A 17,712-nucleotide genomic window follows, 5' to 3' on the forward strand; every position below is an offset into this window, starting at 1 on the left:
GCAGTGACTGTGTGAATTGACAATAATTAACATGATACCGGCAGTGATGGTATGATTTGAAGATAATTAAAATCAGACAGATAGTGACAGTGTGATGTGATGGTAATTAACATCATACAGGCAGCGACGATGTGATTTGAAGTTAACTGACATACAGGCGTTGACATTGTGATTTGAAGGTAATTTACATCGCACAGGCATTGACGGTGTGATTTGTTGGTAATTACCATCATACAGGCAGTAATGGTGTGATTTGAAGGCAATTAACATCATACAGGCAGTGATGGTGTGATGCAAAATAATTAACATCACACGGGCATTGACAGGGTGATTTGTAGGTAATTAACATCATACTGGCAGTGACGGTGTGATTTCAAGCTGATTAATATCATACAGGCAGTGACGGTGTGATTTATAGGTAATTAACATCATACAGGCATTGACAGTGTGATCTGAAGGTAATTAACATCATACAGGCAGTGACGGTGTGATTTGAATGTAATTAACATCGTACAGGCAGTGACGGTGTGATTTCAAGCTGATTAACATCATACAGGCAGTGACGGTGTGATTTGACAATAATTAATATCATACAGTCAGTGATGGTATGATTTGAAGATAATTAAAATCAGACAGATAGTGACGGTGTGATTTGATGGTAATTAACAACATACAGGCAGTGACGGTGTAATTTGAAGTTAACTGACATACAGGCGTTGACATTGTGATTTGAAGGTAATTTACATCGTACAGGCGTTGACGGTGTGATTTGTTGGCAATTAACATCATACAGGCAGTGACGGTGAGATTTCAAGCTGATTAACATCATACAGGCAGTGACGGTGTGAATTATAGGTAATTAACATCATACAGGCAGTGACAGTGTGATCTGAAGGTAATTAACATCATACAGGCAGTGACAGTGTGATCTGAAGGTAATTAACATCATACAGGCATTGACGGTGTGATTTGTAGGTAATTAACATCATACAGGCCGTGAAAGTGTGATCTGAAGGTAACTAACATCATACAGGCAGTGACGGTGTGATTTCAAGCTGACTAACATCATACAGATAGTGACGGTGTGATGTGTAGGTAATTAGCATCATACAGGCAATGACGGTGTGAATTATAGGTAATTAACATCATACAGGCATTGACAGTGTGATCTGAAGGTAATTAACATAATACAGGCAGTGACGGTGTGATTTGAATGTAATTAACATCATACAGGCAGTGACGGTGTGATATGAAGATAATTAACATCATACCGGCAGTGATGGTATGATTTGAAGATAATTTAAATCAGACAGGTAGTGACGATGTGATATGATGGTAATTAACATCATACAGGCAGTGACGGTGTGATTTGAAGGTAATTAACATCATACAGACAGTGACGATGTGATCTGAAGGTAATTAACATCATACAGGCAGTGACGGAGTGATTTGAAGGTAATTAACATCATACAGACAGTGATGGTGTGATCTGAAGGTAATTAACATCATACAGGCAGTGACGGTGTGATATGTAGGTAATTAACATCATACAGACAGTGACAGTGTGATTTGAAGGTAATTAACATCATACAGGCAGTGATGGTGAGATTTGAAGTTAATTAACATCATACAGGCATTGACAGTGTGATCTGAAGGTAATTAACATCATACAGGCCGTGAAAGTGTGATCTGAAGGTAATTAACATCATACAGGCAGTGACGGTGTGATTTATAGGTAATTAACATCATACAGGCAGTGATGGTGAGATTTGAAGGTAATTACCATCATACAGGCAGTAACGGTGTGATTTGAAGTTAACTGACATACAGGCGTTGACATTGTGATTTGAAGATAATTTACATCGTACATGCGTTGACGGTGTGATTTGTTGGTAATTAACAACATACAGACATTGACGGTGTGATTTGAAGGCAATTAACATCATATAGGCATTGACAGTGTGATTTGTAGGTAATTAGCATCATACAGGTAGTGACATTGTGATTTATAGGTAATTAACATCATACAGGCAGTGACGGTGTGATTTATAGGTAATTATCATCAAACAGGCAGTGACGGTGTGATCTGAAGGTAATTAACATCATACAGGCAGTGACGGTGTGATTTGAATGTAATTAACATCATACAGGCAGTGACGGTGTGATTTCCAGCTGATTAACATCATACAGGCAGTGACGGTGTGATTTCAAGCTGATTAACGTCATACAGGCAGTGACAGTGTAATTTGAAGATAATTAAAATCAGACAGATAGTGACAGTGTGATTTGATGGTAATTAACATCATACAGGCAGTGACGGTGTAATTTGAAGTTAACTGACATACAGACGTTGACATTGTGATTTGAATTTAATTAACATCATACAGGCAGTAATGGTGTGATTTGAAGGCAATTAACATCATACAGGCAGTGATGGTGTGATGCAAAAGAATTAACATCACACAGGCATTGACAAGGTGATTTGTAGGTAATTAACATCATACAGGCAGTGATGGTGTGATTTATAGGCAATTAACATCATACAGGCAGTGATGGTGTGATTTGTAGATAATTAACATCATACAGGCAGTGACAGTGTGATCTGGGTAATTAACATCATACAGGCAGTGACGGTGTGATCTGAAGGTAATTAACATCATACAGGCAGTAATGGTGTGATTTGAAGTTAATTTACATGGTACAGGCAGTGACAGGGTGATTTGTAGGTAATTAATATCATACAGGCAGTGACAGGGTGATTTGTAGGTGATTAACATCATGCAGGCGGAGGCGGTGTCTTTTGAAGGTAATTAACATCATACAGACAATGACACCATGATTAGAATGTAATTAACTTCATAGAGGCAGTGACAGTGTGATTTGTTGGTAATTAACACCATGCAGTCAGTTATGGTGTTATTTGAAGGAAATTAACATAATACAGGCAGTGGCAGTGCGATCTGAAGGTAATTAACATCATACAGACAGTGACGGTGTGATCTGAAGGTAACTAACATCATACAGGCAGTGACGGTGTGATTTCAAGCTGACTAACATCATACAGATAGTGACGGTGTGATGTGTAGGTAATTAGCATCATACAGGCAATGACGGTGTGAATTATAGGTAATTAACATCATACAGGCATTGACAGTGTGATCTGAAGGTAATTAACATAATACAGGCAGTGACGGTGTGATTTGAATGTAATTAACATCATACAGGCAGTGACGGTGTGATATGAAGATAATTAACATCATACCGGCAGTGATGGTATGATTTGAAGATAATTTAAATCAGACAGGTAGTGACGATGTGATATGATGGTAATTAACATCATACAGGCAGTGACGGTGTGATTTGAAGGTAATTAACATCATACAGACAGTGACGATGTGATCTGAAGGTAATTAACATCATACAGGCAGTGACGGAGTGATTTGAAGGTAATTAACATCATACAGACAGTGATGGTGTGATCTGAAGGTAATTAACATCATACAGGCAGTGACGGTGTGATATGTAGGTAATTAACATCATACAGACAGTGACAGTGTGATTTGAAGGTAATTAACATCATACAGGCAGTGATGGTGTGATTTGAAGTTAATTTACATGGTGCAGGCAGTGGTTTGAAGGAAATTAACATCGTATACAGGCAGTGACGGTGTGATTTGAAGTTAACTGACATACAGACGTTGACATTGTGATTTGAAGGTAATTTACATCGTATAGGCGTTGACGGTGTGATTTGTTGGTAATTAACATCATACAGGCAGTGATGGTGTGATTTGAAGGCAATTAACATCATACAGGCAGTGATGGTGTGATTTCAAGCTGATTAACGTCATACAGGCAGTGATGGTGTGATTTGTAGGTAATTAACATCATACAGGCAGTGATGGTGTGATTTGTAGATAATTAACATCATACAGGCAGTGACGGTGTGATTTGAATGTAATTAACATCATACAGGCAGTGACGGTGTGATCTGAAGGTAATTAACATCATACAGGCAGTAACGGTGTGATTTGAAGTTAATTTACATGGTACAGGCAGTGAAGGTGTGATTTGAAGGTAATTAACATCATACAGGCAGTGACAGTGTGATTTAATGTAATTAACATCATACTAGTGTGACAGTGTAATTTGAAGGTAATTAACATCATCCAGGAAGTCACGGTGTGATTTGATGGTAATTAACATCAGACAAATAGTGATGGTGTGATTTGAAGGTAATTAACATCATACAGGCAATGACAGTGTTAAATTGAAGATGATTAACATTATACAGGCAGTGATGGTATGAATTGAAGATAATTTAAATCAGACTGGTAGTGATGGTGTGATTTGATGGTAATTAACATCATACAGGCAGTGACAGTGTAATTTGAAGGCAATTAACATCATACAGGCAGTGACAGTGTGATCTGAAGGTAATTAGCATCACACAGGCAGTGACGGTGTGATTTGAAGGTAATTAACATACAGGCAGAGACAGTGTAAATTGAAGATAATTAACATCATACAGGTAGTGATGGGATGATTTGAAGATAATTTAAATCAGACAGGTAGTGATGGTGTGATCTGAAGGTAATTAACATCATACAGGCAGTGACGGTGTGATCTGAAGGTAATTAACATCATACAGGCAGTGACGGTGTGATTTCAAGCTGACTAACATCATACAGATAGTGACGGTGTGATTTGTAGGTAATTAACATCACACAGGCAGTGACGGTGTGATATGAAGGTAATTAACATCATACAGGCAGTGACGGTGTGATATGAAGGTAATTAACATCATACAGGCAGTGACGGTGTGATTTGAAGGTGATTAACATCATACAGGCAGTGACGGTGTGATATGAAGGTAATTAACATCATACCGGCAGTGATGGTATGATTTGAAGATAATTTAAATCAGACAGGAAGTGACGATGTGATATGATGGTAATTAACATCATACAGGCAGTGACGGTGTGATTTGTAGGTAATTAACATCATACAGGCAGTGACGGTTTGATCTGAAGGTAATTAACATCATACAGACCGTGACGGTGTGATTTGAAGTTAATTTACATGCTGCAGGCAGTGATTTGAAGGAAATTAACATCGTAGAGGCAGTGACAGTGTGATCTGAAGGTAATTAACATCATACAGAGTGTGAAGGTGAGATTGGATGGTAATTAACATCATACTGGTAGTGACAATGTGATTTAAAGGTAATAAATATCCTACCAGTGGTAATAGTGTGATTTGAAGGTAATTAATGTCATACTGATAGTGAAGGTGTGATTTGGCAGTAATTAGCATCATACAGGCAGTGACGGTGTGATTTGATGGTAATTAACATCATACAGGCAGTGACGGTGTGATCTGAAGGTAATTAACATCATACAGGCAGTGACGGTGTGATATGAAGGTAATTAACATCATACAGGCAGTGACTGTGTTAAATTGAAGATAACTAACATCATACCAGCAGTGATAGTATGATTTGAAGATAATTTAAATCAGACAGGTAGTGACGATGTGATATGATGGTAATTAACATCATACAGGCAGTGACGGTGGATATGAAGGTAATTAACATCATACAGACAGTGACAGTGTGATTTGAAGGTAATTAACATCATACAGGCAGTGGTGATGTGTTTTGAAGATAAATAAGATCAGTCTGGTAGTGACGGTGTGATTTGAAGGTATTAATATCATACAGGCAGTGACGGTGTGAATTATAGGTAATTAAAATCATACAGGCAGTGACAGTGTGCTCTGAATGTAATTAACATCATACAGGCAGTGACGGTGTGATTTGAATGTAATTAACATCGTACAGGCAGTGACGGTGTGATTTCAAGCTGATTAACATCATACAGGCAGTGACAGTGTGATTTGACAATAATTAACATCATACGGGCAGTGATGGTATGATTTGAAGATAATTAAAATCAGACATATAGTGATGGTGAGATTTGAAGGTAATTACCATCATACAGGCAGTGACGGTGTGATTTGAAGTTAACTGACATACAGGCATTGACATTGTGATTTGAAGATAATTTACATCATACAGGCGTTGACGGTGTGATTTCTTGGCAATTAACATCATACAGGCAGTGACGGTGAGATTTCAAGCTGATTCACATCATACAGATAGTGACGGTGTGATTTGAAGGTAATTAACATCATACAGGCAGTGACGGTGTGATCTGAAGGTAATTAACATCATACAGAGTGTGAAGGTGTGATTTGAAGGTAATTAACATCATACAGGCAGTGATGGTGTGATTTGAAGTTAATTTACATGGTACAGGCAGTGATTTCAAGCTGATTAACATCATACAGGCAGTGAAGGTGTTATCTGTAGGTAATTAACATCATACAGGCAGTGACAGTGTGAATTAAATGTAATTAACATCATACAGGCAATGACAGCGTGATTTGAAGGTGATTAACACCATACAGGCAGTGACAGCGTGATTTGAAGATAATTAACATCATACAAAGTGTGAAGGTGAGATTTGATGGTAATTAACATCATACTGGTATTGACAATGTGATTTAAAGGTAATAAATATCCTACCAGCAGTAACAGTGTGATTTGAAGGTAATTAACGTCATGCTGCAGTGACAGTGTGATTTAAAGGTAATTAACATCATACAGGCAGTGACGGTGTGATTTGAAGGTAATTAACATCATACAGGCAGAGACAGTGTGAATTGAAGGTGAGTAATATCACAACCCTTTTGTTTTGGCTTTGACCCTTGAACTTTTACGGGTTTTTAATTTCTCCTATTGATGTTATTTAATAAATTTTTAATAAGTTTTAGGTATTTTAAGAGTTTTAATTAATGATTTTAACAGTTTTTAACGGTTTTATTAGTACAAGTATATAGCTTTAGACCACTTAGTTAAAAGGAGGTGGGTAGATTGGGGTGTTAAAAATTAAAGAGCACGCTACACACAACAGGTGGTGAGCGGTTACCTCATCGGTGAGATTTGGAGGTGTATTAATATTAATCTATATACATTACGATTTGAAGTGGATTAATATTAATTCAGATATAGGCAGTGAGAGTGTGATTTGAAGGTGGATTAACATTAATGCAGATACGTTGCATCCACAGTGCCTTTCAGAGCATCTAAACTCCTCCTTTCCTGTTCTTGGTCAGCTAAGGGGTTTCCCCCGGGAAGCTTTCTGTCACAGGGACATTTGCCCATTCTCAGTATTATGTCACACACACACACACACACACACAATCACCACACACACACACTCATTCACTCGCACACGCACACACACTCTCACACACACACTCATTCACTCGCTCACACACACACACACACACACTCATTCACTCGCTCACACACCACTCATTCACTCGCATACACACACACTCATTCACTTGCTCTCACACACACACACACACTCATTCACTCGCGTGCACACACACTCACACACGCACACTCATTCACTCGCGCACACACACACTCACATACACTCACTCATTCAGTCACATACTCGCACTCAGTCACTCCCTCCCTCCCTCCCAGAGTTGAATCCTGCTGTGGTGGATGGTGCAATTATAATTCATGAGAAAAGCTTTGGATTGAAGAGTCTGATGATGACTATGAAGCCATTGCTGATTATCAGAAAGACCCATCTGGATCCCTAATGCCTTTAGGGAAGGAATCTGCCATCCTTACCTGATCTGGTCTATATGTGATCCCTGACCCACAGCCAATGTGGTTGAACCTTGAATGCCCTCTGGGCAGTTCAGGATGGTCAATAAATGCTGATCCAGCGATGCCCACATTCCGTGCCCTCTCCCCACTGTTGGTGTTCAGTAGCAGCAATGTGTGCTCTCGACAGGGTGTGCACTGTAGTCATTCACCAGACTTTGTACCCAGCACCTTCCTCTGGGAAGCTGTGGTGTTGGGGTGGGGGGAGACAAAGTCAGAATTCACATGACACCAGGTGATAGTTTCACAGGCTTATTAAACCTGTTGGACGATAACCTGCTGTCATGTGATTTTTGACCTAGCCTCCAGAAAGACAAGAGGCAGCAGATATATGGGAACACCCCCTCCCCCAACCCCACACATTCCCTTCCAAGCCACTTCCTATCCTGACTTGGAAATATATCGCCGTTCCTTCATTGCCTGATGACCCATGTGGATGTCCCAATAGATGCAGTGACTCAAGACGCCAGCTCACTGCCACCTTTTCCAGGGTAATTAAGGATGGATGACTGAATAGCCAGAAAGCTCCTTTGTCCCCTCAAGTCCCGGTGTAATTGTAAGGCCCTTTGTCAGACCTCCATTAGCGTTTGCTCACCCAGAGAACAGAATGGCAGCCTGCTCAATGTTGTCCGATTGAATTCCGGACTCACCTTCCTCAATTGCTCTCGTACTGTGCCCGTGGCTCAGTGGTTAGCGCTGCTGTCTCACAGCGCCAGGGATCCGGCTTCGATTCCAGCCTGGGGCAATGGTCCGTGTGGAGTTTGCACATTCTCCCCGTCTCTGTGTGGGTTTCCTCCCACAGTCCAGTGATGGGTAGATTGGGCATATTAAATTGTGTAGGGTGGGTGGATTCGCCGTGGTGAGTGCATGTCATTTGGAGCGTTTCTCTGCAGGGATTCGATAATTGTAAACAAATCCCCCCAGTGCCTTGAGGACTTTGTTGTGCGTTGGGCTCTGTGCAGAAGGGCAACAAATGTATTTGAACCAAAGTTCTGTCCAATTTGACCTGCCCCCTTGCTTTTCAGATGGGTGGAGCAGAGCTCACTGCAGGGTCAGTGATGTGCAGACAATCATCAATGAACTGCTCATTAAGAGCAACGTCAAGTTTAGCTCTGAGTGCAGCAGATATAGTCAGATAGCCTCCCACTCTTCCTGGTTAGCCTGATATGACTCACACCTCCTGCAGTTCTTGGTCAGATGGTGACCACGTACCTGCGGGAATTTCCACTGGTCGTAGAGAGTGAGATACTTTCAGCTCGCCCGGCCACTCTGTGCCGGCAACGGCTCCCCACACGAGACGCTTGGGGGCCGACTCATTCGGGTACAAAGTGACAAATTGCAGAAGAGATGCTGCAGGAACTGCCCACGCGGAAGGTGTTGGTGGTGAGGTCACCGGCCTAGTGATCCAGAGGGCCAGGCCCATTCCCTGGGGAGCGTGGGTTCAAATCAAACCACAGCAGCTGCTGGAACTTCAATGTGAGCGATTCGTTCGGTTCACTCACTCACTCACTCCTTGATGGAATTGTCAATAACGCTGGCTCCAGACTGCCATCGATTGCTGTAAAACACCTTCTAACTCCCGGACTTTCAGGAAGGTATCCTCCATGTCTGGCTAAAGTGTGATTACTCACTGTTCTGTCAAATGGCTCAGCAAGTCATGCTGAGGTTTGTCACGTTGGTCAGACAGAATGGAAACTGGGGCAGACTGTTTCCCCGAAACTGCCCAGGCTCTGGAAAAAATCAGTCCCCGAAAGTGCCCAGTCCCTAAAACGGCCCAGGCCCCGGACACAGCCCAGTCCCCAGAAACAGCCCAGTCCCTGGAAACAGCCCATTCCCGGAAACAGCCCAGGCCCTAAAACAGCCCAGGGAATCAATGTAGACTTCAACAGTTTCCTCATTTCCCCATCCACCACCTCACCCTAGTTCCAAACTTCCACCTCAGCACTGTCCCCATGACTTGTTCAGACTTGTCCTACCTGCCTAGCTCCTTTTCCACCTATCCACTCCACCCTCTCCTCCCTGACCTATCACCTTCATCCCCTCCCCCAATCACCTATTGTACTAGAACATAGAACATAGAAACATACAGCGCAGTACAGGCCCTTTGGCCCTCGATATTGTGCCGACCCAAGCCCACCTAACCTACACTAGCCGACTGTCCTCCATATGCCTATCCAATGCCCGTTTAAATGCCCATAAAGAGGGAGAGTCCACCACTGCTACTGGCAGGGCATTCCATGAACTCACGACTCGCTGAGTAAAGAATCTACCCCTAACATCAGTCCAATACCTACCACCCCTTAATTTAAAACTATGCCCCCTCGTAATAGCTGACTCCATACGTGGAAAAAGGTACTCATGGTCAACCCTATCTAAACCCCGAAACATCTTGTACACCTCTATCAAGTCACCCCTAAACCTTCTTTTCTCCAATGAAAACAGCCCCAAGTGCCTCAGCCTTTCCTCATATGATCTTCCTACCATACCAGGCAACATCCTGGTAAACCTCCTCTGCACCCGTTCCAGTGCCTCCACATCCTTCCTATAGTATGGCGACCAAAACTGCACACAATACTCCAGCTGCGGCCGCACCAGAGTCTTATACAACTACAACATGACCTCAGGACTCCGGAACTCAATTCCTCTACCAATAAAAGCCAGTACGCCATATACCTTCTTCACAGCACTATTTACCAGGGTGGCAACTTTCAGAGATCTGTGTACATGGACACCAAGATCCCTCTGCTCATCCACACTACCAAGTATCCAACCATTAGCCCAGTAATCCATCTTCTTGTTACTCTTACCAAAGTGAATCACTTCACACTTACCTACACTGAACTCTATTTGCCACCTTTCTGCCCAGCTCTGCAGCTTATCTATATCCCGCTGTAACCTGCCACATCCTTCCTCACTGTCAACAACTCCACCGACTTTCGTATCATCCGCAAACTTGCTCACCCAACCTTCTAGCCCCTCCTCCAGGTCATTTATAAAAATGACAAACAGCAATGGTCCCAAAACAGATCCTTGTGGAACACCGCTGGTAACTGCACTCCGAGATGAATCTTTACCATCAACTACTACCCGCTGTCTTCTTCCAGCCAGCCAATTCCTAATCCAAACCTCCAACTCACCCTCAATGCCATACCTCCATATTTTCTGCAGTGGTTTACCATGGGGAACCTTATCAAATGCCTTACTAAAATCCATATACACCACATCTACCGCTTTACCCTCGTCCACCTCCTTAGTCACCTTCTCAAAGAACTCAATAAGGTTTGTGAGGCATGACCTGCCCTTCACAAAACCATGCTGACTATCCTTGATCACATTATTCCTATCCAGATGTTCATAAATCCTATCCCTTACAATTCTCTCTAAGACTTTGCCCACAACAGAAGTGAGACTCACCGGCCTATAATTACTAGGGTTATCCCTACTCCCCTTCTTGAACAAGGGAACCACATTTGCTATCCTCCAGTCTTCTGGCACTATTCCTGTAGACAACGAGGACATAAAAATCAAGGCCAATGGCTCTGCAATCTCCTTCCTTGCTTCCCAGAGAATCCTAGGATAAATGCCATCAGGCCCAGGGGACTTATCTATTTTCACCCTTTCCAGAATTTCCAACACCTCTTCCCTACATACCTCAAAGCCATCCATTCTAATTAATTGTGACTCAATATTCACATCGGCAACAGTGTCCTGTTCCTGAGTGAATACTGACGAAAAGTATTCATTCAGCGTCTCCTCAATCTCTTCAGCCTCCACACGCAACTATCCTTGACTGGACCTATTCCTACCCTAGTCATCCTTTTATTCCTGACATACCAATAGGAAGCCTTTGGGTTTTCCCTAATCCTACCAACCAAGGACTTTTCATGTCCCCTCCTTGCTGCTCTTAGCTCTCTCTTTAGATCCTTGCTGGCTACCTTATAACTCTCAATCGCCCCAATTGAACCTTCATGCCTCATCTTTACATAGGCCTCCCTCTTCCCTTTAACAAGGGATTCCAATTCCTTATTAAACCACGGCTCCCTCACACGACCCTTTCCTTCCTGCCTGACAGGTACATACTTATCAAGGATACTCAATAGTTGCTCCTTGAACAAGCTCCACATATCGATTGTGCCCTTCCCTTGAAGCCTCCTTTTCCAAGCCATGAATCCAAAGTCATGCCTCACCGCATCATAATTTCCCTGCCCCCAGCTATAACTCTTGCCCTGCAGTGCACACTTATCCCTCTCCATCACTAGAGTAAAAGTCACCGAATTGTGGTCACTGTCCCCGAAGTGCTCACCTTCCTCCAATTCTAAGACCTGGCCTGGTTCGTTACCCAGAACCAAATCCAGTATGGCCTCACCTCTTGTTGGCCTGTCTACATATTGTGTCAGGAAACTCTCCTGCACACATTGGACAAACACCGACCCATCTAACATACTCGAGCTATAGCTTTCCCAGTCAATAACTGGGAAGTTAAAGTCCCCTATAACAACCACCCTATTACTCTCACTCTTCTCCTGAATCATCCTCGCAATCCTTTCTTCTACGTCTCTAGGACTATTAGGAGGCCTGTAGAAAACTCCTAACAGGGTGACCTCACCTTTCCTATTTCTAAGCTCAGCCCAAACTACCTCAGATGGCGAGTCTTCATCCATCGTCCTTTCCACCGCTGTAATACTATCTTTGACAAGCAATGCCACACCTCCCCCTCTTTTACCCCCACCTCTGACCTTACTAAAACATTTAAACCCTGGAACCTGCAACAATCAATCCTGTCCCTGTTCTACCCATGTCTCCGTAATAGCCACAACATCGAAATCCCAGGTACCGATCCACGCTGCAAGTTCACCTACCTTATTTTGTATACTTCTCGCATTGAAGTATACACACTTCAAGCCACCTCCCTGTTTACAGGCACCCTCCTTCGAGATTGATGCCATGTTCCTAACCTCCCTAGACTCCAGGTCCTGCACCCTAAAGCTACTTTATGCTACTTTCTCCCCACCCTCCTCTAGCTTATCTCTCCAAACTTCAGGCTCACTGCCTTTATTCCTGATGAAGGGCTTTGCCTGAAATGTTGATTTTGCTGCTCCTCAGATGCTGCCTGAACTACTGTGCTCTTCCAGCACCACTAATCCAGGCCCGGAAACAGCCCAGTCCCTGGAAACAGCCCAGTCCCCGGAAACAGCCCAGTCCCTAAAACAGCCCAGTCCCTAAAACAGCCCAGTCCCTGGAAACAGCCAAAACCCTAAAACAGCCCAGTCCCCGGAAACAGCCCACACCCTAAAACAGCCCAGTGCCCGGAAACAGCCCAGTACCTGGAAACAGCCCAGTGCCCGGAAACAGCCCAGTACCTGGAAACAGCCCACACCCTAAAACAGCCCAGTCCCTGGAAACAGCCCACGTCCTAAAACAGCCCAGTCCCCGGAAACAGCCCAGTCCCTGGAAACAGCCCAGTCCCCGGAAACAGCCCAGTCCCTGGAAACAGCCCAATCCCTAAAACAGCCCAGTCCCTGGAAACAGCCCAGTCCCCGGAAACAGCCCAGTCCCTAAAATAGCCCAGTCCCTGGAAACAGCCCAGTCCCTAAAACAGCCCAGTCCCTAAAAGAGCCCAGTCCCCAGAAACAGCCCAGTCCCTAAAACAGCCCAGTCCCTGGAAACAGTACAGGCTCTGGAAACAGCCCAGTCCCTAAAAGAGCCAAAATCCTAAAACAGCCCAGTCCCCAAAAAAACAGCCCAGTCCCTCAAATAGCCCAGTTCCTGGAAACAGCCCAGGCCTTAAAACAGCCCAGTCCCTAAAACAGCCCATTCACTAAAACATTGAGTAAAAAGTGAGGTCTGCAGATGCTGGAGATCAGAGCTGAAAATGTGTTGCTGGAAAAGTGCAGCATTCCCTAAAACAGCCCAGTCCCCCAAACAGCCCTGTCCCCGGAACCAGCCCAGTCCCTAAAACAGTCCAGTCTCTAAGACAGTCCAGTCCCTAAGACAGCGCAGACTCTCCGACAGCCCAGTCCCCGTAAACAATCTGAAGTTATCCCTGGAAAACCTATCAAAGGTTCTACAAACGTCACAATATTGGAGCTGGAGACTCGGTCACAGACACAGGCATCACTATCCCTGCGTGTCCCAGCTCTCCCCGTAACTCCTCTATGGATCCGAGCACCGGTCTGTCCATATCTCCGGGAGGGAAAATGATGCATAAATCATCCGGTCAGCTTGCTGCATACCATGGAACAGGCGGCAGCTTCTTCTTTACTCAGTCATTGACAGGACAAGGGTGTCACTGGCTGGGTCAACGTTTGTTGCCCACCCCTCATTCTCCAGAGGGCAGTTCGAGTCGACCACTGTTGGACTGTAGTCACATGCTTCCCAGCCTGGCATGGCAACCTCCTGGCCTGGCATGGCAACCTCCCGGCCTGGCATGGTGACCTCCCGGCCTGGCATGGCGACCTCCCGGCCTGGCATGGTGACCTCCCGGCCTGGCATGGTGACCTCCCAGCCTGCCATGGCGACCTCCCGGCCTGGCATGGTGACCTCCCGGCCTGCCATGGCAACCTCCTGGCCTGGCATGGTGACCTCCCGGCCTAGTGTAGCGGCTTCCCAGGGCATCCTCTCGGCCTGGCCTGTCAGCCCTTGGTGTGGTGCCCTTCAGCCCGGCGGGATAGTCTGAAGGGATTTCCCAGCCCCATGATCCTCAGGGTGAAACCTAGCTCCAGGGCCTGGTGGGGAGTGGGCACTAAGTGCCAGTTTAATCTGGGTTGGAAGTCCACTGTTCTGGACACTTTATTTTGGCGATGTTGGACATTTTATTTCTCTATTTTTCTAAGATATTGTAACTAAAGAGCTGTTCCCAGGTACCTTGAGTACCTAAGATGGTGCAATAAGTCCTTTTCACTGCATTCATGGAGTATATATAGCAATAAAGTGAATTTCTTCATTCACATGTAGGCCAGACCAGGGTAAGATGGCAGTTTCCTTCCCCAACGGGCATTATCAAACCAGTTGGCGTTTTCCCAACATCAATTTATGGTTATCGTTGGTCTCCTAATTCCAGATTTTATTTGATTTCAAATTCTACCAGGTGCTGTGGCAGGATTTGAACCTGGGTCCCCGGGGCATTATCTGGATTCGCAGCCCGACAAGAATTCTGTTCGGCCATTGCTGTCCGCGCCCCCCAGAGCTAGCTCCTGCACCTCTGGGCTGCACAGTCACATGAGAACGGCCTCATTAATAAAGGAGCTCCCAGCCTGTCCCTAGGGATTGTTCCTTGGGCCATACACAGTAATTAGGTCAAGCACTTGTCCAGTTGGCAGGATACAATTCTGCCGGGACAGAGGTGTGCCACATTGGCGCACCGTGGAGAGGGAGAGAGCTGGCCTGAAAGGCTTCAGGTCAAACATTGGTAAGGGAACCTCCTGCTGATGACAGCGCTCCCCCCTAGTCTGATGAATCAGTGCTTTTCCACACTGAACACCACCTGGAGGGCAGACTGACAGCAGCTGAGGAATCCTGCAGTGATCCTCCAATCCCGGCTCCCCAAAGCCTGTCCACAAGGCCCGAGGCAGCAGGGTGATGGAGTACTCCCCCCCTTGCCTAGAGGGTTGCAGGAATAAACTCTGTACTATCCAGGCCGAAGAACCCCTTGCTTGATTGGCACCACACCTGCTAACATCCATCTCTCCCTCCACCACTGATGCCCAGCAGCAGTGCCCCGTAGAAATTCCCCGAAGCTCCTTAGACAGCACCTTTCAAACCAACAGAGAAGGGCAGCAGGTATAAGGGAACACCAGCCCATTACTCTCCAGATGGCAGACCACCCTGCCTTCACAGAATGTCCGGGGTGCAGAAATCCATCCTGTCTGGGCTGGGTCAGGGTAAGTTTGTTATTTTGCTAATCTCCTGCCTTCTCCCCCATTTCTGTCACCGTCCAGCACTCTCTTGAATGCCTCAATAGAACCTGCCCATGCCACACTAGCCTGCTGTCCGTTCCGTACCCCAACTACCCATCGTGTGAAAAAGTTTCGCTTCACTTTGTGGGTACCGTTGTCCTCTGGGTCTTGATCCACTCACAAGCGGAAACGATATCTCTCCACCTCTCTCTGACCAGGGCCCGTCATGATTTTGAAATTGTCTATCAGATCTTGGAATCCCATCACTGTACTGAAACTCCGTAATAGCACTACAGGAGTAGGGGAGGGTGGTGGCCTGGTGGTATTGTCACGGGACTGCTCATCCAGCACTCCAGGTAATATTCCGGGAATCCTGGTTCAAGTCCCACCAATGACGGGTGGTGCAATTTGAGTCCAATAGAAATTAAGAGTCTAATGGTGACTGTGAAGACATCGCTGGGGTTGAAACTCCATCTGTGTTCACTCACATGAGGGACACTGCCATCCTTCCCTGGTCTGGCCTACGTGTGACTCCAGGCCTACAGAGATGTGGCTGTACTCCTAACTGTCCCTCTGAGTGTTTAGGGATGGGGCAATAAATACTGATCCAGCCAGCGATGCTCCTCATCCTGTGAATGAATAACGAACAAGCCCCTATAAGGACAGCAATGGTGTCTGAACACAGCTCACTATCACTTTCCCCAAGGCATCTGGGGAATGGGCTACGTCCCACAAAGAGTTTTCCTTGACTTTTTGGAGTTGTAATCTGGATTTAGTATCTCCAGTTGCGACAGGAGGTGTCAGTGTTAAGGATGTACCCAGCAATTAGTTGTGTTCTGGAGTAACATTGCTGCATTGTTCAGTTCATTCAAACAGCCAGAACAGAAGCAATTTTTAACGTGTTCCTCAATCACGCTGGGTCTGCCTCGTTCCCCCAGTCTCTCGATGCTTCAGTCTGTCCTGGCTCTGCTTCTCTAACTCCAACCCCTCGATGTTTCTCTCTCATAGCTCCTCATTATGGGCAGCACGGTGGCACAGTGGTTAGCACTGTTGCCTCACAGCGCCAGGGACCTGGGTTCAATTCCTGACTCAGGCGACTGACTGTGTGGAGTTTGCACGTGTCTGCGTGGGTTTCCTCCGGGTGCTCCGGTTTCCTCCCACAGTCCAAAGATGTGCGGGTCAGGTGAATTGGCCATGCTAAATTGCCCATAGTGTTAGGTAAGGGGTATATGTAGGGGTATGGGTGGGTTGCGCTTCGGCGGGTCGGTGTGGACTTGTTGGGCCGAAGGGCCTGTTTCCACACTGTAAGTAATCTAATCTTTTCTTGAGTTTGTACAATCTCAGTGGGCTTTGTTCTTCTCAGGGTGAAGGCGAATGATACTTATTCTGTGGGAACATTGGAAGTCATGTTGTGGCTGGACAGGACACTGCTAGACCACTCTTGCAACACTGCAGTCAATTCTGGTCTCCCTGCTATAGGAGAATTGTGAAACTTGAGAGGATTCAGAAAAGATTTACAAGGGTGTTGCCAGGGTTGGAGGGTTTGAGCTACAGGGAGAGGTTGAACAGGCTGGGGCTGTTTTCCCTGGAGCGTCGGAGGCTGAGGGGTGACTTTACAGAGGTTTACAAAATTATGAGGGGCATGGATAGGGTTAATAGACAAGCTCTTTTCCCTGGGGTCGGGGAGTCCAGAACTAGAGGGCATAGGTTTAGGGTGAGAGGGGAAAGATATAAAAGAGACCTAAGGGGTAACATTTTCATGCAGAGGGTGGTACGTGTATGGAATATGCTGCCAGAGGATGTGGTGGAGGCCGGTACAATTACAACATTTAAGAGGCATTTGGATGGGTATATGAATAGGAAGGGTTTGGAGGGATATGGGCCAGGTGCTGGCAGGTGGGACTAGATTGGATTGGGATATCTGGTCGGCATGGACGGGTTGGACCGAAGGATCTGTTGCCATGTTGTACATCTCTAGGACTCTGAAGTCAATGTGGCTCCAACTGATTCAGGATAATGGCCTTCAGGATTGCTCTTGCATTATTCCCATGCTTGGGGGTGAAACGT

This window comes from Hemiscyllium ocellatum, chromosome 35 (assembly GCF_020745735.1).
Source record: "Hemiscyllium ocellatum isolate sHemOce1 chromosome 35, sHemOce1.pat.X.cur, whole genome shotgun sequence".
Taxonomy (NCBI): Eukaryota; Metazoa; Chordata; class Chondrichthyes; order Orectolobiformes; family Hemiscylliidae; genus Hemiscyllium; species Hemiscyllium ocellatum.